The sequence below is a fragment of the Somniosus microcephalus genome, chromosome 16 (genome assembly GCF_052327205.1).
Source record: "Somniosus microcephalus isolate GS21.2 chromosome 16, FLI_Smic_1.0, whole genome shotgun sequence".
Taxonomy (NCBI): domain Eukaryota; kingdom Metazoa; phylum Chordata; class Chondrichthyes; order Squaliformes; family Somniosidae; genus Somniosus; species Somniosus microcephalus.
In genome coordinates, this window is record NC_141002.1 from 96,511,713 (window position 1) to 96,537,294 (window position 25,582).

A 25,582-nucleotide genomic window follows, 5' to 3' on the forward strand; every position below is an offset into this window, starting at 1 on the left:
GGGAATAGCAGTGTCACTATGTGCAGCTGTAGAACTGCAGCATCACCAGAGGCGTTCAAAATGGCGAGGGGTTTTGATAACGTAAATAAGGAGAAACTGTTTCCGCTGGCAGGAGGGTCAGTAAACAAAGGCCACAGATTGAGGATAATTGGAAAAAGATCCTTTTCACTATTTTCTCGAGCTTCTGTCAATCTAATCCAGTGGCTTGGAAATCAAGCACCGTCTAGACAGAAAGCTTTTCAATCTAAGGAGCTTACAGGTAAAGCCGCAAGTTCTCAGCCCCATCTCCCCCCGTCATAGAAACTAACAGCAGTTACAATATGGAAACAGGCCATTGCCAAGCCAATCTTGTATCTATGGCCCCTCGTTCTTAGCCACTCTCAATTCAATTCAATTTTATTTGTCATATATGCAGCAGACGTGTGTACTGCACAATGAAATGTTGATTTTTACGAGTCTCCCAACATTGGAATAAATATGGCATAGCAATGATAAAAATACTAATCGACTACTGGAAACAGTCTGCTTCTACCTACCCTGGCAATTTCCCAGCTTCCACCTGACAAAGCAGCTTCATTAGCCCGAAATTAATGACTTGAATTGAGAGGTTGCTGATTGCATTTTTTTTAAATGGCCCGGATTTTGCGGGCAGCGGTGAAGGGACGGCGCTCGCAGGCTTTTCAGCGGCAACTTGCTGTCATTGGGCATCTGATCCAGCGTGGCGCCCCCTATAGGGGATCTGTGGCGCGTGTGATCCAGGCAAGCGTCAGATTGAAGAATCCTCACTGAGGCCCGCAGAGTCTCAACCAGGAAGTATAAATTAGATTTAATTCATAGAAACATAGAAACATAGAAGATAGGAGCAGGAGTAGGCCATTCGGCCCCTCGAGCCTGCTCTGCCATTCAATGAGATCATGGCTGATCATTCAAATTCAGTACCCTGTCCCTGCCTTCTCTCCATATCCCTTGATCCCTTTAGCCTTAAGAAATATATCGAACTCCTTCTTGAATATATTTAATGAATTGGCCTCTACTGCCTTCTTTGGTAGAGAATTCCACAGGTTCACCACTCTCTGGGTGAAGAAATTCCTCCTCATCTCTGTCCAAAATGGCTTACCCCTTATCCTTAGACTGTGACCCCTGGTTCTGGACTCTCTGACCATTGGGAACATCCTTCCTGCATCTAGTCTGTCTAGTCCTGTTAGAATTTTATAAGTTTCAATGAGGTCCCCTCTCATTCTTCTAAACTCCAGCGAGTATAAGCCCAATCAACCCAATCTCTCCTCATACGTCATTCCTGCCATCCTAGGTATCAGCCTGGTGAATCTTTAAGGCTGCACTCCTTCCATGGCAAGAACATCCTTCCTCAGATAAGGCGACCAAAACTGCACACAATACTCAAGATGTGGTCTCACCATTGTAAAATCATTGTAAGATGTGATCTCATTCATTGTAAAATCATGTACAGAAAGCAAAATAAAGAGAGGGAAAGAAAGATGGGAATAAGAGAGATAAAAGAGACAGACAAAAAAGGTAAAAAAAACATTTATTTTAATTTTTTTAACATCTCCAACAATAATTAAAGTCTGAAGGAATGAGATTCCACACTTGAAAAATGAAGTTTTCTGGGCCAGAGAGGTTGTTTGGCAGCAATTATGACTTATCATGCCGTTAAAAATTCACTTACACCTGAATGCACCCATGTTTAGTGGGTAACTAATGGCTAAGTACTGCAACTTCACACTCTTACATTGATTTTAATGCTGAGTCTCTTGGTGAGGTGCTGTTATAGCGCAGCCTGTGGAGGGGCGGGGTAACTCGGACCATAACTTCCGGATTTCCGCATTTAACTGCGCGTGTGCATGCTCTGGAAGTTGCTGTCCGATTTACATCATAATAATGCTGAGCGCTGTTAGCCTCTCCATTATTCCCAATGCAAATTCTGGGCCGATATCTTTATTAGGATTTGGATTGGGTGTAATTCCTCCTGCCTTCATGGTCAAAAACCTGCTGCCATTTGCCATCTAGGTTTATGGATTCGGCACCCGTGGAACTGTATCTCAGCAGGAGCCTGTGATATCTGGAAGGGTGGGGGGGTGCTGTGTGGGCGAGAGAAAGGAAGATCAAGATTCAGGTAGTACGTCTTTACTCAGAGAGTGGTTAGAATGTGGAACTCGCTACCACATGGAGTGGTTGAGGCGAATTACATACGAACATACGAAATAGGAGCAGGAGTAGGCCATTCGGCCCCTCGAACCTGCTCAATAAGATCATGGCTGATCTCCTGGCTCATCTCCACTTTCCCGCACTATCCCCATATCCCTTGATTCCCTTAATATTCAAAAATCTATCGATCTCTGTCTTGAATGTACTCAACAACTGAGCCTCCACAGCCCTCTGGGGTAGAGAATTCCAAAGATTCACCAGCCTCTGAGTGAAGAAATTTCTCCTCATCTCAGTCCTAAATGGCCGATCCCCTTATTCTGAGACTGTGACCCCTGGTTCTAGACTCCCCAGCCAGGGGGAAACATCCTCCCTGCATCTATCCTGTCAAGCCGTGTAAGAATGTGGTATGCTTCAATGAGATCACTTCCCATTCTTCTAAACTCTAGAGAATTTCGGCTATACCTGTCTCATTATCACCTCCTGTTGCCTCGCGCCATCATCCCTTTTGCCATTTAATCCCTCCTGCCCTCCACCCTATCGCAGACCTCTCCCTTCTCCTGTTCTATTCCTGGCCCCCATTTCCCAGCAGGGTGACAGATGGACTATACTGTCAGCCGTGGCTCAGTGGGTAGCATCTTTGCCTCTGAGTCAGAGGGTTGTGGGTTCAAGTCCCCACTCTAAGAAACTTGAGCACAAAAATCTAGGCCGACACTCCAGTGCAGTACTGAGGTAAATCTGCATCTACCTGGTCAAGCCCTAAATTGCATCGATGCATTTAAGAAGAAGCTGGATAAACACACGAGGGAGAAAGGAATAGAAGGATATGTTGATGGGGGTGAAATGAAGAGGGAGGGAGGAGGCGCGTGTGGGGCATAAACACTGGCGTGGACCAGTTGGGCCGAATGGCCTGTTTCTGCGCTGTCCATTCTATATAAATTCAAAAACAAGTAAATAAATAAATAACCACAGAAGGTTCCTGACTGCTAGAAAAGACGGCTTGGATGCCACAGCCCCTGAAAGGGTTAACATCCGTGCACTGCTGGCAGGGTCCTTCATTCCGCCCTCTGTTTGGATGACGGCAGCTTTCCAGTGACGCTGGGTGAGTGGTCCCAACAAATATAAACAAGTTACATAATATGCCTATCATCTTCAGCAGCACCTCCCAGCAACAGCTTGACATTAAGAAAGACTGCGTGATTGAAAGAATAAACAAGATTAGAACTGGGTTTCAAGCACACAGCTGCTGACCTACTTTTTGGCAAATGTTTACTTGCCGTCCTTATCTTTGTTTATCGGTGGCAGGAGCCCTCTTTTGACCCCTCGTGCAGCAGGGCTCCTTTGCGAGCCCAACGATATTTTATTCGCAGGCTCTGTGAGAGGAGGCTTACAACCCCAGACTGCCCTCGCTTGACTCCACTCTTCTCTTATCAAGCGCAGCCAAAGCATCAGTGACCTTCTCCGCCCACCCTGAATCATCCTGGGCAGCAAAGATAGCTTCCAGCGCCTTTTCTCCACTGCCAACCATCTCCTTCACCCAGAGAGCGGTGAGAATGTGGAACTCGCTACCACAGGGAGTGGTTGAAGCCAATAGTATGGATGCATTTAAGGGGAGGCTGGACAAGCATATGAGGGAGAAGGGAATAGAGGGTTACGCTGATAGATTTAGATGAGGAAAGACGGGAGGAGGCTCGAGTGGAGCATAAACGCCGGCATGGACTGGTTGGGCCGAATGGCCTGTTTCTGTGCTGTATATCCTGTGTCATCCTTAATCCCCCTCTCCCCTGCCCCCAGGTATAAAAAATAATTCAAAAGGCTTCTTCCTTCTTCTAAGGCAGTCCCTCGGAGCCGAGGATGGCTTGCTTCCACATTAAAAATGAGTTCGCAGGTGACTGATGAGTCCAATGCGGGACCTACAGTCTCTGTTACAGGTGGGGCAGACGGTGGTTGAAGGGGCGGGTGGGTGGGTTGCTTGGGTTGACGTGCGCTCCTTGCGCTTGGCTTCCGCTTGCTCCTGGCGAAGAGACTCGAGGTGTTTGGCGCCTTCCCGGATGCTTCTCCTCCACTTTGTGCGCTCTTGGGCCAGGGATTCCCAGGTGCCGGTGGGGATGTTACACTTTTTCAAGGAGGCTTTGAGGGTGTCCTTGAAGCGTTTCCTCTGCCCACCTGGGGCTCTCTTGTTGTGCCGGAGCTCCGAGTAGAGCGCTTGTTTTGGGAGTCTCGTATCGGGCATGCGGACAACGTGACCCGTCCATTCATAAGGCTAATGGAATGTCGGCGTCTATCTCAAGGGAGCTGGAATACAAAGGGGTGGAAGTTATGTTACAGCTGTACAGAGCTCTGGTCAGACCCCATCGGGAGTGACTGCGATCAGTTCTGGGCCCCGCACCTCAGGAACGATATACTGGTCTTGGAGGGGGTGCAGCGCAGATTTACCAGAATGATACCGGGGATAAAAGGGTTAAATTATGAGGACAGGGTGCACAGACTGGGCTTTTATTCTCTTGAGTATAGAAGACTGAGAGGTGATTTAATTGAGATGTTTAAGATGATTAAAGGATTTGATAGTGTAGATAGAGAGGAACTATTTCCTCTGGGAGGGGGGCGTCCAGAACAAGGGGGTATAACCTTAAAATTAGAGCCAGGCTGTTCAGGGCTGAACTCAGAAAGCACTTCATTGCACAAAGGGTAGTGGAAATCTGGAACTCTCTCCCCCAAAAAGCTGTTGAGGTTAGGTTAATTGAAAATGTCAAAACTGAGATTGATAGATTTTTGTTCGCCAATGGCATTAAGGGCTACGGAACCAAGGCAGGGGGATGGAGTTAAGATACAGATCAGCCATGATCTAATTGAATGGGCCGAGGAGCATCATGGGCTATCCCTGTTCCTATGTTCCCTCCACCCTCACCTCCAACAACATGTGCGAGGAGCTCATGGACTTCTTTGTCACTAAGTTTAAGACCATCCGATCAGCAGCCTCTGCCACTTCCCCCAGCTTCCCCTAGCCCACCAAGCCAAACCTCCCCGAAGACTATCCCTGCCCTAGCTCTGAACCCATCACCATTTCTCTCCAATCTCGCCCTGTACCATCATCAAGCTCATCTTGTCCATCTCCTACTCTCTTTGACCCTATTCCCCAGGGTGAGGGTGCACATTGATTAAGAATGATGTGGAGATGCCGCTGTTGGACTGGGGTGGACAAATGTAAGAAGTCACACAACACCAGGTTATAGTCCAACAGTTTTATTTGAAATCACAAGCTTTCGGAGCACTGCTCCTTCGTCAGGTGAAGTGGAGAGATGCATAAAGACACAACTTATATAGTCAGAGAATAATGCCAGATGATTACAGGTAATCTTCCTAACTGCCATTTATCACACCTCGGCAGAGAGATAATCACAGCAAATCACACCTTTGAGTGATTATCTCTCTGCCGGGGTGTGATAAATGGCAGTTAGAAAGATTACCTGTAAACATCTGGCATTATTCTCTGACTACATAAGCTGTGTCTTTATGCATCTCTCCACTTCACCTGACGAAGGAGCAGCGCTCCGAAAGCTTGTGATTTCAAATAAAACTGTTGGACTATAACCTGGTGTTGTGTGACTTCTTACATTGATTAAGAAGAACACCAAACACTCATTCGTTCCAAATTGTAGATAACTTGTTTTCAGGCATTTACAGTATTACACGGAGTCACAGGACTCAGTCACATGTGCCTGTGTAGTGTAATAAATACCATGTGCAAAGAGAAAACATTTTTAGGAAGCCAGGATACATCATGCACTCAGTGATCCGCAGGGAGATTGAGGTCCACTGTACAAAGGGGAATAGAATGCTTATGTATGGTATTGAGACTCATGAGTCTGACCCAGACAATGAATGATAAATTTATAAACCACCATTAACCATTACTTAAACCATACCTAAAAACAATCCTCGGAGTTTTTAATTGGAGGACACTGGGGGCCACTCTGCTTCACTTTGTGGATTCGGTTCTGCATGGAGGTCAGACTTTGGATCCAGGCATCGCTGGCTGTAATTGGGTGGTGTAATTTCCAGGAATCTTGGAACAGTTCTAGTTCTCTCTCCACGGAGCAAAAGCACCAGACTTAATCCAGCGTCACCGCTAGCCATAGTTGACATGTGGTAGGTTATCCTTCCTCATCCCCCTTGACCGCGCTGCAGCCTTTGACCTCTCCTCCATTGTTCAGCTCAGCGACACTGCCCTCACTTGGTTCCACATTTTCCTATCTGAGCAGAGCCAGAGCATCTCCAGCAATGGCTTCTCTTCCCACTCTGGTTTGTCCTGGAGAGCAAAGATAATCTTTGGCTTAAATAAAAACAGAAAATGCTGGAAATACTCAGCAGGCCAGGCAGCATCTGCGGAGAGAGAAACAGAGTTAACGTTTCAGGTCGATGACCCTTCGTCAGAACTGGAAAAAGCTGGAACAGGTTTTTAAGCAAAGGCAGGGGCAGGGAAAGGGGGGAGGGGAGGAAAGAACAAAAGGGAAGGTCTGTGATAGGATGGAAGGCAGGAGAGATTAAGAGACATTAAGAGAGATTAAGAGATGGTGCAAGGCAAAAGGAGATGGTAATGGGACAAGTTAAGAAACAAAAGATGTCTCTAGATGAAGTGTAAATAGTACTGGCAGAATGAAAGACAGCTGCCATGTGAGAGAGAGAAAAAAATATATAAATTAAATGGGAAAAAAAGGATAGGGGCAGAGGTTATGGTCTGAAATTGTTGAACTCAATGTTGAGTCCAGAAGGCTGTAAAGTGCCTAATCGAAAGATGAGGTGCTGTTCCTCGAGCTTACGTTGAACTTCATTGGAACAGTGTAAGAGGCCGAGGATGGTGAGGTCTGAGTGGGAGTGGAATGGAAGCTCGGGGTCACCCATACGGACTGAACGGAGGTGCAGCTTCATTGGAACAGTCTTTGGCTTCTCTGCTCCACTACCAACCATCTCCCTGAACTCCACTCCACTGCCCCCTCCACCCTCACCACCAACAACAAGTGCGAAGAGCTCAGGGATCTGTTTTTCACTAAGATTGAGAGCATCCATCCAGCTGCCTCTGCCGCATCCCTCCCTTCCCCCAGCCCACCAAACCAAACTCCTTCCAAGGTTCCCTCCATGCACTAGCCCTGAACCCACATCATTTTCTCTCCTATCTCCACCCCCCCCACCCACCCTCTTTTAAGCTCATCTTGTGCATGCGACCCATCTCCTACTCCTCCTAATCTCTCCTTTGGTATGTGATCAATTGTTTTCTTCCTTGGTCTGTTGTAGGGCCTTGCACAAGTGTCATTTAACCCCATCTTACATAGAATTACATAGAGTCTACGGCACAGAAACAGGCCATTCGGCCCAATAGATCCATGCCGGTGTATATGCTCCACACGAGCCTCCTCCCACTCTATCCTATCAGCATACCTAACCTGGATAATGAGCGTAGGACTAGGAGGGCACAGGCACAAAAACTGAGCATGATTAGAAATTTTTCCCCACAGGAAAGTGGGCAATGTGGAACAAACTCCCAGAGATTGACATCCTTAAAAATGAGATACATTACAACGGTGACCACACTTCAACAAAATACTTCATTGGCTGTAAAGCATTTTGCGACGTCCTGAGGTTGTGAAAGGCGCTATAGAAATGCAAGTTCTTTCTTTCTTTCTATGGATCCATATCTGTTGTGAAGGTGAATTGCGGGCTAGAGAGATATCGACATCACTACTCGGAGGTTCGGCACACGTAGGGCTGGATTTTGCCAGTGTGGGCGGACTGGGGCGTGTCAGGTGGGATTCGTGTCAGGACCCCGACTCCGAAGTGCGGTGTTAAAAAATTGCGATTTTCCCCTAATTAGGCAATTGATTTCCAGCGTGTGGGAACCCCTGGCCCAATGAGTCTTTTCATGCAGACAGTCGCCTCCGATAACGTTGTGGCGGAGCCACCAAAGGTCTCAGAGCAGTTGTACATAATTCCTTTAACAGCACTGTAGTTACTGTCTGTGCCTGTACCTTTAATTACACTGTTTGACTGTACAATGTCTAGTTACCTTTACAGCGCGGTTTCAACGTGATGACGTCATGCCGTTAGTCACGTGATGCCCCAATGGTGGGAAGAACGTGATGACGTCATGCCGTTAGTCACGTGATGCCCCAATGGTGGGAAGAACGTGATGACGTCATGACGTCAGTCTTCTGACCAGAGGATCAGTCCTCGTGGAGCTCTCAAGGAGAGTCGACCTGTTATTGATGTGTTCTAGCAGTTTCCAGTTTAAATTCGTTTCCTTTCATTAAAGTTCATTATTTTAATTGCCTGAGTCGAACTCAGTCTTTTTGATAGGAACCTCCATTCCTACATTGGTGACCCCGACTTCTACGAACAATTTTCGTGGAAGATTCGACATGGACACGAACGCCGTCACGCTGAAACTGCCACAGTTCTGGGAGCAACAACCAGATGCCTGGTTCATCCAGGCTGAAGCCCAGTTCGCCATTAGGAACATCATCGCGGATCAGACCCGTTATTATTACGTGGTCTCCGCCCTCGACAGCGCAACTGCATCACGGATCATCAGCCTCCTCGGTAGTCCTTCTACTGACAGCAAGTATGATGCAATTAAGGCGCGGTTGCTTCAGGTTTTCAGGCTACCAAAGTCGGAGCGCGCTCGCCGGCTCATCACGCTGCCCGGCCTCGGGGACTCCAAACCGTCCGAGCTCATGAGCCAAATGCTCACGCTCTTGGGTGCTGAACCGGAATGTTTCCTCTTCCGGGAGCTTTTCCTCTATCAACTGCCTGAACAGGTTCAGGCTGCCCTAGCCAAATCCGACATTACAGACTGCGCCAAGCTTGCGGCCGAAGCCGATAAGATTTTCACGGTTACCCAGCAGTGTTGTGCGGCCACAAGGTGCCCATCCCCCACAGACACGGTTCCGGCTTCTCCTACAGCGGGCTGGTGCTCCTACCACACCCGTTTTGGCGCGAAAGCACGATGCTGCCGTTCCCCCTGCAGTTTTTCACCCCCAAAAAAATCAAGAAAGCGCAGGCGGCGTCCTTGGCGACGGATGACCAAGTCTAACAGGTGTTCCGCGGTGGCGATGGCCATCGGTTCTATGGGGAAACTACTCTATATCACCGATTCCCTCTTGGGCCGCCGTTTTCTTTGTGACACCGGGGCGCAGTGTAGCATTCTACCTGCGTCGAAGCGCGACATGCAGACTGGGAACCTCGGTTTTTCCCTCATAGCGGCTAATGGCGCAGCAATTCGAACGTTCCGAAAGCGGCGGGTTGAAGTCTGTTTCGGCGGTTAGCGCTTCTTTTGGGAATTCGTCACGGCCACAGTCTCACAGGCTATCCTAGGGGCGGATTTTCTGTGTGCCAACAGCCTACTAGTCGATGTCAGGCACCGCCGGCTGATCAACGCGGCCACCTTCCACTCAATTCCGTGCTACCACGGTACCTCCGTGGCCCGTTCCATTGCCTGTGCTTTCCCTCCTCCAGATGATTTCACGCGGCTCCTCGGGGAGTTTCCGGAGCTGACAAGCCCCACCTTCTCCTCTTCGGTGACGAAACATGGTGTTGAACATCACATCACCACTACTGGCTCCCCGGTTTATGCGCGGGCTAGAAGGCTCGAACCCGGCAAGCTCGCAGCTGCGAAGGCGGAGTTCGACACAATGGAGCGGCTCGGGATCATTCGGCGATCCAAGAGTCCCTGGTTCTCGTCTCTCCACATTGTGCTAAAACCAGGTGGCGGCTGGCGGCCATGCGGTGACTACCGACGCCTCAACGACGCCACCACTCCGGATCGGTACCCGATCCCGCATATCCAGGATTTCTCGGCCCACTTGGCAGGAAATTCTATCTTCTCTAAAGTCGACCTCATCCGTGGATATCACCAGGTTCCAGTGCACCCGCAAGACGTCCCAAAAACCGCAGTCATCACCCCTTTTGGCCTCTTTGAGTTCCTGCGGGTGCCGTTTGGCTTAAAGAACGCAGCACAGGCATTCCAGCGTTTAATGGACTCCGTTCTTCGAGGCCTGCATTTCATTTTCGTCTACCTTGACGACATACTCATCGCCAGTGCCAGCAAGGAGGAGCACATCTCCCATTTGCGTTTCCTCTTTACGCGCCTCAACCAACATGGTTTAATCATCAACCCGGCCAAGTGCCAGTTCGGCCTGCAACAGATCGACTTCCTGGGACATCGCATAACATCGGACGGCGCTGTCCCTTTGTCGACGAAGGTTGAAGCGGTTACCTCTTGCCCGCGGCCGTCGACAGTCAAGGCCTTGCAGGAGTTCCTGGGGATGGTCAACTTCTACCACCATTTTGTCCCCAAGGCGGCTCAACTCATGCAACCTTTGTTCGGGGCCCTCAAGGGCAAGTCCGGTAAAGATCCAAACAGCTGGACAGCTGAGATGGTCCACGCATTCGGCGACACCAAGAACACTTTGGCCAATGCAACCATGCTGGCGCACCCACTTCCAGGTGCTACTATCGCCCTTACCACCGACGCGTCAGACTACGCCATCGGTGCAGTGCAAGAACAGTGGGTCAACGGCATGTGGCAACCACTGGCGTTTTTCAGCCGTCAACTACGCAAGAATGAAAAAAAGTACAGCACCTTCGATAGGGAGCTACTGGCCCTTTTCCTCGCCATTCGCCATTTTCGGTTTTTATTGGAGGGGCGTCCTTTCACGGCTTTTGTTGACCACAAACCCCTTACGTTCGCCATGGCCAAGACCACCGAACTGTGGTCCGCTCGTCAACAACGTCACTTGACGTTCATTTCCGAATTTACCACGGACATTCAACATGTGTCTGGTAAGGACAACCTGGTGGCAGATTGCCTCTCCCATGCGACGGTCCACGCGGTGCACCTGGGAATTGACTATGCCCTCATGGCTGCAGATCAGGCCTCGGACTCGGAGGTCCAATCATATAGAACCGTTCCCTCTAGCTTCCAAGCGACCGACGTCATTTTCCAGGCCGCAGGTGCCACGCTCCTTTGCGACATTTCCATGGGATTTCCTCGACCTATCGTGCCAGTCGCATGGCGCCGGAAGGTTTTTGATGCCATACACGGGTTGTCGCACCCGGGAATGAAGGCTTCGCAACGGCTCATGTCAGCTAAGTTCGTTTGGAAAGGTATGCACATCGATGTCCGTGACTGGGCTAATACCTGCGTTGTATGCCAGAAGGCCAAAGTCCAGCTTCATGTCAAGGCTCCAGTGGTTGCGTTCACTGTTCCGGAGCGTCATTTCGACCACGTGCATGTAGACCTCGTGGGACCGCTTCCGCCTTCTCAGGGTTATACTCATCTCCTCACCATAGTGGACCGCACCACTAGGTGGCCAGAGGCAATTCCTTTGGTTTCCACCACTTCGGCAGACGTCGCTAGAGCTTTCATCTCCTGTTGGGTTGCCCGTTTCGGGGTACCGGTGGACATCTCTTCTGACCGCGGGCCGCAATTTTCCTCGGAGCTTTGGAACGCTGTGGCTCAGGGGCTCGGTACCAAACTTCATCACACCACCGCCTATCATCCACAGGCGAACGGCCTTTGCGAGCGATTCCACAAGTCGCTTAAAGCCTCTCTCCGGGCCAGTCTTCAAGGTGCAGGATGGGTGGACAGACTCCCATGGGTCCTTTTGGGTCTTCGTACGGCGCCCAAAGACGACCTACTATCGTCTTCGGCTGAACTCGTCTATGGCCAGCCGCTCCGTGTACCAGGGGATTTCCTCCCTTCTCCCACAGAGCCATGGTCCGCCTCCCAGCAAATCGTTCGCCACCAGGAAGCGGCCAGACGCTTCGCTCCGATACCTACGTCCAATCACGGTTTACAGAACTCCTATGTGCCACCGTGACTGAAGAATGCAGAGTATGTCTTCATCCGCCACGATGCTCACCGGGATCCGCTCAAGCCCCCTTACACTGGTCCTTTCCACGTCATCGAACCAGGAGACAAATCCTTTTCGGTCGACGTCGGAGGGAAGCCGGATCACGTCTCGGTGGACCACTTGAAGTCGGCTCACCCGGACCTGGACCACCCTGTCGTAGTCGCTCAACCACCCAAACGTGGCCGACCGCCTGCAGCCGCCGCACCAGATCAACCAAAGCCACCTGCCAACTCGACCGCGCTTGCCGCGCCTGCTCAGCCACAACCGACTGCCAACTTGACAACCGGTTGTCAACTTCCTCTACCAGGGTATCGAAGTCGATCGGACAGGCTTGTCAGGCCTCCTCCTCACCTCACCTTTTCTGTTAAAGACAATTCTGGGGGGGCGCATGTGGCAGAGCCACCAAAGGACTCAGAGCGGTTGTGCATAATTCCTTTAACAGCAATGTAGTTACTGTCTGTGCCTGTACCTTTAATTACACTGTTTGACTGTACAATATCTAGTTACCTTTACAGCGCGGTTTCAACGTGATGACGTCATGCCGTTAGTCACGTGATGCCCCAATGGCGGGAAGAACGTGATGATGTCATGACGTCAGTCTTCTGACCAGAGGATCAGTCCTTGTGGAGCCCTCAAGGAGAGCAGACCTGTTATTGATGTGTTCTAGCAGTTTCCAGTTTAAACTCTTTGGCCTAGAAATTCATTGACGCCACTTTTGGGGCGCTAAAGTGGGGCGTCCGCTAAAGTTTGCGGCCGCCGCCAAATCTAGGTCACTTCTCCGATATTCATTAGCTTCGCCCTATTAGTTCGGGCGAGCGCTAAAACTGCTGCTGGACGCCTCTCTTTGGGCGCTAAGCCGGAGGTGGTGATCGATAGCGCCGAGGCCGGGCGCAGCGCAGGTGCGGCCATCTCGTGATTGACAGCAGACACCCTGGCGCCGGCCAGCTCTTAAGGGGGAAGGGTCGATTGTGTCTGCTGCCACGCCCTGGATAGTGGAGCCCTCCAGCTAGGCCTGAACACTGCTGCTGGACCCAAATAGCGCCTGAAGACATGGAGAAGGCCCGTGAACGTGCGCAGCGCTTCTCAGAGCGTGATCTGAGTGTGCTGCTTGCTGCTGTGGAGAAGAGGCGCCATGTTTTGTACCCAGACAATGGCAAGAAGGCGACGGTCCGCGTCTACAGGAGAGCCTGGAGGCATGTCGCCAGCAAGCTGTCAGCCAACAGCGACGTCCCCAGGACCGGTGCCCAATGCCGCAAAAAGTTAAATGACCTCACACGCATTGTCAGGGTGAGTACCCTTTCCAATGACCTCCTCATCCTTGCATGTGCACCTCACATTATGGGCAAAGGGACCTGAAAGCTCTAATGGCCAGCCTTCATCCAGCAGCTATGGGACAGGCATGAGCATCAATTGCACATTCTGCACTTAACACACTGGCCAAGCTATTCCACCATGGGAGGCATTGCACACCAGATCATGGCGACACACTGGCCAGGCTATTCCACCATGGGAGGCAGTGCACACCAGACCATGGCGACACACTGGCCAGGCTATTCCACCATGGGAGGCAGTGCACACAAGATCACGGCGACACACTACTTAGAGGCCGTCCTTTCTCTTGCAGGCCAAGCTGGCGAATAATCGCAAGAGCCGGACTGCGACCGGGGGAGGCTGACCCCATATCCAGCCACTCACCGACCTGCAACATCACGTGGAGCGCCTCATGGGTGGCCGGGTGATTGGGCCCGTTGCATGTGGAGATGCCGACCCTGTTCTGGGCAGCAATGGTAAGGACATCACCTTTTGCACCTCTCTCGTCCCACTTGCGCATCAGATCTACATCCTTTGCCACTGTCCGACCAATGCGCTGAATGCCACCACTCATGCATCCCGCACTGACGCCCTCTCCTCACTCTAAAGCTACTCTTGTGCCTTCCTGCTTTCAGATGGTCAAGAGGAGGTCCCTCAACTTGCCAGTGACAGACCCTCCGAGGAGGAGCAGGAGGAGGAGCAAGAGGAAGGCGGCCCATCAGGGGAACCCTCAGCCGCGGCCACCCAGGCCAATGTAGGGGACATGTCTTCCCTGGAGGGCAGCGTGGTGGAAGTGTCGAAGGGAGGGGAGCTCCTGGGACCTGCGTGCTGCAGAAAGGCAGGAGGGGGGTGGAAGCTCGGCGGCCTTCTCCCCAGAGGTGGGGTGCGTCGGAGGGGAGTCCAATTGCTGGGCCCAGCGGCCTCCAGCAACGCAGGAAGGGTCGGCCAGCTCGGCAGCCTTCTCCCCAGAGGGAGAGTCTGGCCTCCAGTCAGGAGATGCTCTTCGCCGAGGAGATGGAACGCCTCGAAGACTTGTCCGCGGACTCGGAGCGCCGGCACACGGAGCTCATGGCGGCAGTGGCACGGTTGCCTGAGTCCATCGATTCCCTCTCTCGGAGTGTGGCCGAGTTCGGGCCCTTAGAGGCCACCAGTCGGGCGGAATACCGGGCAGATCTTTCGGCGACTGGCCAGGTGATTAGTGGTGCCGTCCAGTCACTGGCTGCTCTGCTGCGGTCAGTGAACAGGTCAACACGGGCACTCACTGCTGCCACACTCGCTGTGTCAGCCAGGCATCGCCAGGGCACCCAGTGCGCTGCAGCAGCACATCGGTCTGTCCCTCGGCAGATTGGTGCGCATGCTGCAGTGCTGGCCCGGGCGAGTGCCAGTGTCTCAGGCGACCAGCGAGCGCCTGCCATCCGCCAGCTTGCCGCCATTCCTCCAGCCGCCACTGCCACTCCCCCAGTGGAGCTGCCAGGAGCTGCTGCAGCGACTGATGCTGGCCAGCCACAGCTGCAGCAATCAACAGCCGCCCGCTCGACGGCCAGACCTCGACTAGGCCGACTCCCAAGGGCATCTGCCGTCACGACATGTGCCCCTCAGGAGCCTGCCCCCAGCCTTGCAGCAGCCAATGGCCTTACTTTGAGGTGGAGCAGCAGGGCGGGCAGGGGCCACCCAAAGATGGCCAAGGCATCGCCCTAGCGGGCCAAATCGTCGAATGTGTGGCCATTTGTGTTTGTTTCTTGAGGCCGAGAATTGGATGTTTGTTTTTTGAAGGCCGATGATGTGATGTTTGTTTTGGACGAAGGCCGAGAATGACGGCCATTCTAGTTGCCCTATTTTGTTAATCCTCCCCAGGTTGTGGGAGCGAGTCATGTGTTTGAGTGTTTTTTGGGGGTTTCCTCTGTTTTTGGTTTTCATGTGAGAAGGGCCCAGAGTTTGTACAATAAAGCATTTTATTTATTCACATTGTCCATGTTTGATCTTTGAAGTGTTTGTTGCCTTAACCGGCTGAGGGCTTGCGGAACGGCTGCAATCATGTTCTATCATTGGCACAAGCCATTCCCTGACAGGGGGCCTAGAAGTGACGTTCAATAAGCCGACGACGGGCGGCCCTTGGACCTTGTGCGTCCCTCCTGGGCTGGTACTCCTCGTCCTCGTCGTCCTCATGCTCCTCCTGCTCCTCCTCCTGAGGTGGTGGTCCAACGTGAGGTGGCAGTGCCTGAGTCCTGCGGATAGCCAGGTTGTGCAGCATGCAGCAAATGACGACGAATTGGGAGACTCGATCCTGCGAATACTGGAGGGCTCCCCCGGAGCGGTCGAGACAGCGGAACCGTTGCTTGAGCACGCCGATTGTTTGTTCTATGAGGTTCCTCGTCGCTTGATGGCTCTCGTTGTATGCCTCTTCAGCAGGGGTCGTGGGCGCGCGGAGCGGGGTCATGAGCCAGGTACACAAAGGATAGCCTTTGTCCCCGATAAGCCATCCTCTTGGGGGAGGCTGTGCCTGGAACATGTCAGCCACAGTTGTCTGTCGCAGGATAAAGGCATCGTGGCTGCTGCCTGGAAAGTGGGCATTGACAGCTAGGATGCGCTGCCTGTGGTCACACACCAGCTGTACATTGAGGGAATGGTAGCCCTTCCGGTTGCGGTACTCCTCGGCATGCTCAAGAGGTGCCCGCAAAGCCACATGCGTGCAGTCAATGGCGCCCTGCACCATGGGGAAGCCCACTATTCTTGCAAACCCCACTGCACGCTGCTGCTGCTTGTCCAGGGTCATGGGGAAGGAGATGAATTGATGTCTCCTTCTGAAAAGGGCTTCGGTCACCTGGCGGATGCAGCAATGCACGGCGAACTGGGAGATGTTAGCGATGTTCCCAGTAGCGGATTGGAAGGAGCCGGAGGCATAGAAGTTGAGAGCCACCGTCACCTTCACTGCCACCGACAGAGACGTCCTGCGCATCAGCTGTGGCTGCAGATCTCTCTGAAGCAGCCGGCAGATGTCTGTAACCACCTCCCTTCGGAATCGCAGCCTCCTAACACACATCGCGGCAGACATGGTCAGATAGGAGGTCTGCTGGCGGTATACCCTGCGTGGGTAAGGCCTCAGTTGGCGACGCCTGTTGCCCCCTCTGCGTCTAGCCAGGGCTGCCACTCTCTCACGGCGTCTGTAAGCCCTTCTGGCATAAGGCTGAAATTCAGCGTTGCCACCCAATGCAGCCCCCATTATATGCTGGCAAACACTGAGCTCTGAATGAAGGCTAAGATAATTGGTAAGCTCTGGCCTGAGCCAAAAATACCTGTCCAAGTGTTGGTCCAAACCAGTAAACTCTCCTCCTTGGTCTCTGTCCAAAAAACCGTTGCACAAGAGTGAATGCTGCAAAATGGCTGGCCTTTATACTGCTGGGTAAGTGCCCTTTAATTAGCGCTCCCCCTGGCCCGGCTGGCCTGTGTACCGTTCCACTTCACAGTCGCTCGGGACGCCCGGCGCACAATGGGCCGGCGCGAGTGAAGTTCCGGTTTGGGGCGCACAAAGGGCGTTGCACTATTAAATGACGTCATGATCTGCGCGCGCAGCAGGGCGCGTGCTAAGACTTTGCGCCGGCGCTAAATGTGTCCTGAAGTTGGGGAGAGGCGCAGATCGTGCTGCGCCCGGGCGATAAGCGCCTAGCGCTCGAGATCTACTCCCCCTAAGGCGCTAACGGCTGGCGCGCCCAACTGAATTTCTAGGCCGTTTCGTTTTATTAAAGTTCATTAATTTAATTGCCTGAGTCGAACTCAGTCTTTTTGATAGGAACCTCCGTTCCTACAACGTCATCAATGCTGCTGGATTTAAGGCCTGCAAGCAGCTTTGCTTCTTCTGGAGACTGGAAACGCTTTGGACATTGTATGAAGGACTTCATTTACCGACCATGTCCACCAGCTAGCAAAAGTGTGCACCTCGCTTTGATGAGCCCTCCCTCCAAGCTCTGGTGCAGGGAGCAAGATCTAATAAGGAGGTGCTCTTCCCTTCCTCAGGGAGAAAAAAGCCACCCCAGCAGACTAAAGCTGTGTGGCTGCAAGTGGCCCAGGAGGTCAACTCCATATCAATGAGCCGCAGAACCTGGCTGCATTGCAGGAAGAGGTTTCATGACCTTCTCTGCACAGGAAAAGTGAGTATGACTTTCCCATCACCCTCAATCTGATCCCCATCGCCTCTCCTCACCAGCACTCTGCTTTGCCAACCTCTTCTTCCAGATCCCACTTGACACTTACATCCCTGCACCCTTACCCATTGCCTAGCTCTCTATGGTCACATTCACTTAACTATTCGACCATGTAGCCCTCACACTCCCTATCACTGTGATGCAACAACAACAACTTACAGCACACAGGGAGGGCCCTTTGTCTCCTTCTATGCATCTATGCTATGCACTCTCTACACTCACTCCTTCATTCTCACTCAAACTCCACTTGTGTCCCTCATAGCAGGAAAAGAGAGCCCACAATAAGAGGGAAAGAGCGAGGACAGGAGGAGGGCCACCCTCAGTAGCCCAGCTCACCACCTCGGAGGAGGCGGCCCTGGAAATTGCCGGAATCGAGGAGGATTCCCAAGTGGGGGACGGACAGGCAGGCGCATCAGAGCAAACTGGTGACAGAATAGTTTGGCATCTCTCTCAATGACATTGCATGAGTCACTGGTAATGAATCTGATGCTCTAACAGATTGACTTATGATCATGTGCACTATTCAATGTGCATGTAACCTTGACCTCACATCTCTGACTCTTTCCTTTACTCCCCCACAGGACCATCGCGAGCCGCCGTCCCCACTGTCCAGGTGGAACAGCCTGAGCTTCCAGACTCCTCAAAGGAAGCTACAACCTCTGAGGGCGCTGCGTCAGCAGAATTAAGTGTACACATCACCAGCGCAGACACTCAGACCGCGGTGGGACCTTCGGGACATAGAGTAGAGTTGTCGGCTGGTGTATCACAGCTCACAAGCGAGCATCAGCAGACGGTGGAGACAGGGTCAGCAGTGGAGAGTCCTCGTCAGAGGGCGCAGGACACTCCCAGCTCGGCTCCGCTGCATGTCGATCCTGTGCCTTCGGGTCCATCCAGAAGGAGAGTGGTGCTGGAACTCCAGGAACAGGTGCAGGAGTCTCTGGCAGGTTGGTGCTGCTGTTGTTCATGGTCTGCTGCTGCGGCTGGTCTTCATCCTCATCTGATGTCCAGGAGGAAAGGAAATAAATGGTTCCCATGTGATGCGCTATCAATAACTCAAAAGACTGAGATTAAGCGAGTAATTAACAGGCTTTTATTAACAAGAGAATGAAGGTGTGCCTCGAGTGGTTGACCAGTCCAGAATACAAAGGGGCTGTGGAGCAGTCACCTTTATACCTGGATTCGTGGGAGGAGTCAGCCGAGGCATGTACAGACATGTACACAGTGGAATACAAACAGTGGTTTACCACATTCACCCCTTGTTTAAAATTGAGTCCGGCGGGGTGAAGTGTATTAAAGGATAGTGTATTGGAGTCTCTCCGGAGGTCTTGTCTGCCGCTGTGATTGACGTGGCGACGGCAGGGGTAGTGAAGCTTCCGGCGTCGAGTCCCGCGTAGGCTGGGGCACTGGTGTGTAGTCCTCGTAGATGTCGAGCGGGTCGCGGGGCCCAGGCCTGCCGTCTGCTGGGGCTGGATATTGGATCATGCGGGGGGGTGGTAGTGGGTTGTGGGTTACTGCGGCCCCCGAGGGTGCGAGGTCTCTTATGGAGACTGTGTCCTCCCGCCCGTCCGGGTACGCAATGTAAGCATACTGGGGGTTGGCGTGGAGGAGGTCGACCCTCTCGACCAGGGGGTCCGTTTTATGGGTCCTCACGTGTCTTCTCAGTAGGACCGGCCCTGGGGACGTCAGCCATGGCGGTAGCGATGTCCCCGATGTGGACTTCCTTGGGAAGACAAACATTTTCTCATGAGGGGTGGCGTTAGTGGCAGTGCAGAGCAGTGACCGAATAGAGTGGAGTGCATCGGGGAGCACATCCTGCCAGCGGGAGGTCGGAAGGCCCCTAGACTTTAAGGCTAGCAGGGCGGCCTTCCAAACTGTCGCATTCTCTGTTTCCACCTGTCCATTCCCCCGGGGGATGTAACTGGTGGTCCTGCTTGTGGCAATACCCCTAGCGAGCAGGTACTGACGGAGTTCGTCGCTCATAAATGATGAGCCCCGGTCGCTATGGATATAGCTGGGGAAACCGAACAGGGTGAAGAGGTCGTTCAGACATTTAATGACCGTGGCACTGGTCATGTCCGGGCAGGGGATGGCGAACGGGAAACGGGAGTACTCATCAATAATATTGAGGAAGTACACATTGCGGTCGGAGGAGGGGAGAGGCCCTTTAAAATCAACGCTCAGGCGCTCGAAGGGGCGAGTGGCTTTTATCAGGTGAGCCCTGTCTGGTCTGTAAAAGTGCGGTTTGCACTCAGCGCAGACTTGGCAGTTCCTGGTCATGGTCCTGACCTCCTCAATGGAGTAAGGCAGGTTGCGGGCCTTAATGAAGTGGAAGAACCTGTTGACCCCCGGGTGGCAGAGGTCATTGTGGAGGGCCCGCAGTCTATCGATCTGCGCGCTGGCGCAGGTGCCACGCGATAGAGCATCCGGGGGTTCATTGAGCTTCCCGGGCCGGTACAAGATCTCGTAATTGTAGGTGAAAAGTTCGATTCTCCACCTCAAGATCTTGTCGTTTTTGATTTTGCCCCTCTGCTTGTTGTTAAACATGAAAGCAACTGAACGCTGGTCAGTGAGCAGGGTAAATCGTTTTCCGGCCAGGTAGTGCCTCCAATGACGCACAGCCTCCACAATAGCCTGGGCCTCCTTCTCAACAGCGGAGTGTCTGGTCTCCGGGCCCTGGAGGGTTCATGAAAAGAAGGCCACGGGTCTCCCCGCCTGATTGAGGGTAGCGGCCAGGGCAAAGTCGGACGCGTCGCTTTCCACCTGGAAGGGGATGGATTCGTCCACTGCGTGCATGGTGGCTTTGGCAATGTCTTCCTTGATACGGTGGAAGGCTAAGCGGGCCTCTGCCGTCACGGGAAAAGAGGTGGACTTGATCAGCGGACGGGCCTTGTCCGCATAGTAGGGGACCCACTGGGCGTAATAAGAGAAAAACCCTAGGCACCTCTTCAGGGCCTTGAGGCAGTGGGGCAGTGGGAGTTCCATAAGGGGACGCATCCGGTCGGGGTCGGGGCCGATGACTCCGTGTTCCACAACACAGCCAAGGATGGCGAGGCGGGTTGTGCGGAATATGCACTTCTCCTTGTTATACGTCAGGTTCAGGAGTTGGGCGGTGCAGAGGAATTTTTCGAGGTTTGCGTCATGGTCCTGCAAGTCATGGCCGCAGATGGTCACATTGTCCAGATATGGGAAAGTGGCCTGCAACGCATTTTGATCGACCATCCGGTCCATCTCCCTTTGGAAGACAGAGACCCCATTGGTGATGCCAAAGGGAACCCTAAGGAAGTGATAGAGGCGGCCGTTTGCCTCAAAGGCAGTATACTGGCGGTCCTCAGGGCGGATAGGGAGCTGGTGGTACGCTGATTTCAGGTCAATGGTCGAGAAGACGCGGTACTGCGCGATCTGGTTGACCATATCAGCTATGCAGGGGAGTGGGTAAGCGTCCAGCAGGGTGTAGCGATTTATTGTCTGGCTGTAGTCGATGACCAGGCGCTGCTTCTCGCCGGTCTTAACGACCACAACCTGGGCTCGCCAGGGGCTGGTGCTGCCCTCAATAATCCCTTCCTTCAGGAGCCGCTCCACTTCGGTTTTAATGAAAACCCTGTCCCCGGCACTGTATCGCCTGCTCTTTGTGGCGATGGGCTTACAGTCGGGGGTGAGGTTAGCAAACAGTGGGGGGGGGGTGACTCTGAGTGTGGAGAGGTTGCACCTGGTGCGCGGCGGGCAATTTGGAGGCTGCTGGCTGCGGACTGTGAGCGGGGGTAGGGGTCCACCATACGCCATCGTAACACTTTTAAGGTGGCACTGAAAATCTAACCCCAGTAGAACGGCAGCGCAGAGGTCGGGCAGGACCAGAAGTTTTAAATTACCGTACACAGTCCCGTCTACTACGAGTGTCACCACGCAGTAGCCGCCAATGTCCGCCGACTGGGACTCGGAGGCCATAGAAATCCGCTGGTGCGCAGGCAGGACTGGGAGAGAGCAACGCCGCACCGTGTCGGGGTGGATGAAGCTCTCCGTGCTCCCAGAGTCAAAAAGGCAGATTGTTTCGTGACCATTTACCTTAATGTCCATTGTGGAACTGGCCAGCTGGTGCGGTCTCGCTTGGTCCAGTGTAACGGAGGCCAGCGTAGGGATCGGTGTGTCGCTGCGGGTATCAGATGAGGCGGTGTTGGGGGCCTGCTGCGTCCCGGCTGTCGTCCAAGATGGCGGCGTCCATGATCCCCATGTGGCTGGAGGCGTCCAAAATGGCTGCTGTTCCGGTGGTTCGCACATGGCTGGGGAGGCCCAAGATGTCGGCCCGCACGGCCCACACGCGGCGCTGCTGGGGTTCGGGGTGGCTTTGGCCCTGCAGACGCTGGCGTAGTGTCCCTTCTTCCCGCAGCCCGAGCAGATCGCATTTTTCGCCGGGCAGCGCGCTCTGGGGTGTTTGGCCTGGCCACAGAAGTAGCATTTCTGGCCTTGGGGCACTGCTGTCTGGCCTTGGGACACTGCTGCGGTAGTTGGGCCGTTGCTGGGATGTGGCTGGGGTGGCACGGTGCTATGAGACGGTCCTACCGTGTCCCAGGCTGTCGTTCCCCGCGGCGTCCACGGTGCAGAGGAGTAGGCATCCATGCCCCGGTAGGCTGCGTCCAATGATAGTGCGAGTTCAGAGGCCTTGTTGAGGTCGAGGTCACTCTGCTCCAACAGTCGCTGTCGGGTGTAATTGGACCTGTGGCCCGCTCCAAAAGCGTCCCGGATAAGTTCCTCTGTGTACACGGCGGCCTTTACATCCTTACAACCACAGGCCCGGCCAAGCACAGACAGTGTCTGAAGGTATTCCTCGGTCGATTCCCCAGGTTGTTGTTTACGACTCCCCAGAAGGTGCCTAGCGTACACTTCGTTCACTGGGCGCGTGTACTGGTCCTTGAGGAGCTTGATAGCATCCGCGTACGAGGTCGCGTCCTGGATGACCGAGTACACTCGGTGGTTCACTTTGGAGGTCAGGACATCCAGTTTGTCCTCGTCCGATTTGACCGTTTCAGCGGAGGCGATCAGGAATTTTTCAAAGCACCTCAGCCAGTGAGTAAACTTGGTGGATGCGTCCGCCTCCCGATGGTCTAAGTCTAGGCATGCTGGTGTGAGGATCTTCTCCATTATAAAATCTTGTTAATAAAATTGATGCGCTATCAATAACTCAAAAGACTGAGATTAAGCGAGTAATTAACAGGCTTTTATTAACAAGAGAATGAAGGTGTGCCTCGAGTGGTCGACCGGTCCAGAATACAAAGGGGCTGTGGAGCAGTCACCTTTATACCTGGATTCGTGGGAGGAGTCAGCCGAGGCATGTACAGGCATGTACACAGTGGAATACAAACATTGGTTTACCACACCATGCTTCTGGTATATGACTCAGTTGAGGAAGCGCTCAGTCAAAGTGGCGAGAGGGGTTTCCCAGGAGGTCACACTGGAGATGGGTGTCAGGCTCCAAACTTCCACAACAATGAGTAGGCCTGCTAAAAGTTCCCCCAGACCTGAGACAACAAAGTTCTGCCACCTGCAAATAATGATTGCTGAAAACTCCTTTTTAATGGTGGAGCTGCAGCTGTTCGGCAGCAGTCCACTTGTGAGGCCGCCAGGATTCACTGGCGTGTTCTAGAGGAGACATGCAGGACATGAGAAAAGTGGTAAAATCAGACAGGCCTCTCAAAATGGGATTATAATGGCAATTAAGTGGTTGTTAAGGGCCTCAAGGGCCTATCCCGCCTCCAAGAGGCGGGATGGAAACGAGGTCAGAAAACAAGCATGTGGGAAAATTGCTCGGAGGCAGGATGGAGGCGGGATCGGGCCCGCACGTCATTTTTTGCGATTTTAACACCTCACACGCCTCCAATCCCGCCTCCTTGGGCCTGGCAAAATCGAGCCCGTATTGTCCAGCCCTATCAGCATAACCCTCGAAACTGATGCTTATTTTTAATTCCCTGAACCAATCACTTTGGACTGAAAGGAGTCCCTTTGCCCTCAGACCCTTGTGTCCCCGTATCTTTGGGTGAGCATCGCTCCAAACTGTGCAGCCTCTGGCCGTGCTTGTTTTTGGACTTTAAATTGAATCTGTCATTACATCCAAGGATTTTTACATCACATCATTTTAATCCAAAGAGAAAATCGATCCTGATCTTCTCGTGAGAATAATGCTTTATCTGAACAAGCTTCGAGTTTATTCCCCCCCCGCCTCTCAACCCCCCCACTCAGTTTCCGCAGTATTGACGATAAGAGCTGCACTTTGTGAAGTCATTTTGCATTCATTTGTATGAAAGCTTGATGGTCAAATTAATTTACAAATTTGTGTTATTAAACCACAAGGAGAGTCTTTTTTGGAGGCAAGAGCCCTTTTTTCTTTGTTAAGGGATTGTGGTTATAGTACGATGACAATACATGTTGTTGCCATTAGCTTGCCCAGATGGTCAGACTGTTCGAAAAGCAACCTGAGAGAAGCTGAGAGTGATTAGCAAACACTCAGCAATTAGGCCAGAAGTAATTGGCGTATGTCTTTTTTCACATGTTCCTCATACAAAATATTCAGGGCATATCTCAAACTGTTCCAGAGCTGTTTTTTCCACAGGTGACCGATGGCGTTGCGGGACTCACCTCGGTAACATCGCCCGTCTCCGCCCCTGCCTCAGCCCACCTGCTGCTGTAAGGGGGGCTTCTTTTAACTGGTTTAAGGTAATTTACCTGGTCAGGCAGCCTGCTGCTACACTGTAAACCAATTTCCAATAAACCAATTTTCAAACAGCGGTTTCGAATCGCTACCCCACCTTCCAGTTCTGACTGAAGGACTTATAATTAATTATATTAAAACGGACACGTGGTTTGGATGAGAGAAAAAAATCAAGTTTTATTAACTAAAAGAAACTATAATCAAATATCAAACTATTCCACACGAACACAGTAATTACAGTAAAATTGCTTAAATGGGAGAATGCAGACGGTAAAAACGAGGGATTAGATGGCTCCAATGTTACTTAACCAATCTTAGCAATATCCCCTTAATTACCATCCCCTAACTCCTTACTAGGCTGCTTTGCTGAGGAGTCAGAAACTCTGCTCACATGTGGTCCAGCGAAGTGAGAGAGAGAGACAGAGAGAGAGGCTCACCTGTGGTCCCAGGAAGTAAAGAGAGCGATAGCTTCTCAGGAGCTATCATATATACCTGGTGAGGGCCCCCCCCACTCCCTGCTGTTTGCCTGTCTGGAAAATTTGCACCCAAAAAGTTCCAATCCACAAGAGAAAAGCTGTGATTGGCTAACTCAAAGTGGTTGGACTGGGTTAGGGTGTCTGCACTGTGGGGCCGAAATGTTCCCGCCCACATCCGGAGCTCACCTGGGCTAAAACAAAAGGGAATCCAACTGCTCTATTGTCCAGAATGATGGGTGCTTCAAAAACCCATTCATTGCTTAAACGGTTGCAAATCGAAATCCGTTCCATGGTTTCAATATCTCATTGACTGTGAGTGCCTTGAATGGCTGTGTAAACATAGCAGTTACAATCGATTGTCCTGCGGTCAGTTCTCAAGTGGGCAATTGCTTAAGCCAATAAACAACTTGAAGTGCTTCGAAGGGAACCTCCCTTTGATTGGCAGGTCTGACTCACAGCCCCTGTATCCTCCCACTTTTTCACACAGACAACTCGCTGCGAGCTGTTTTGCTGCTTTGTCCTTTTGGCCAAGCTTTCTCCGGCCATTTTAAAACCTTTTGTGATTGCCAAACTCCAGGGAACGACTTTATTAAGATGTGTGTGAATATTTTCCACAGAATTCCTCGACTCTCGTGTTGTCCACGTTCTTTTCATCTCAGAACAGTCTTTTTGTGGTTCTAGGCACATTTTAAAACATTGTAGACAAGTCACATCACCCAATTCTTCATCCACGATGTGGACCAATCTTTTTCAATCTTCAGGGAAATAGGGGATTTTTTGCAACCCCTACACCGCTGCTACCTTTAGGCTCGACTATTCCAACGCTCT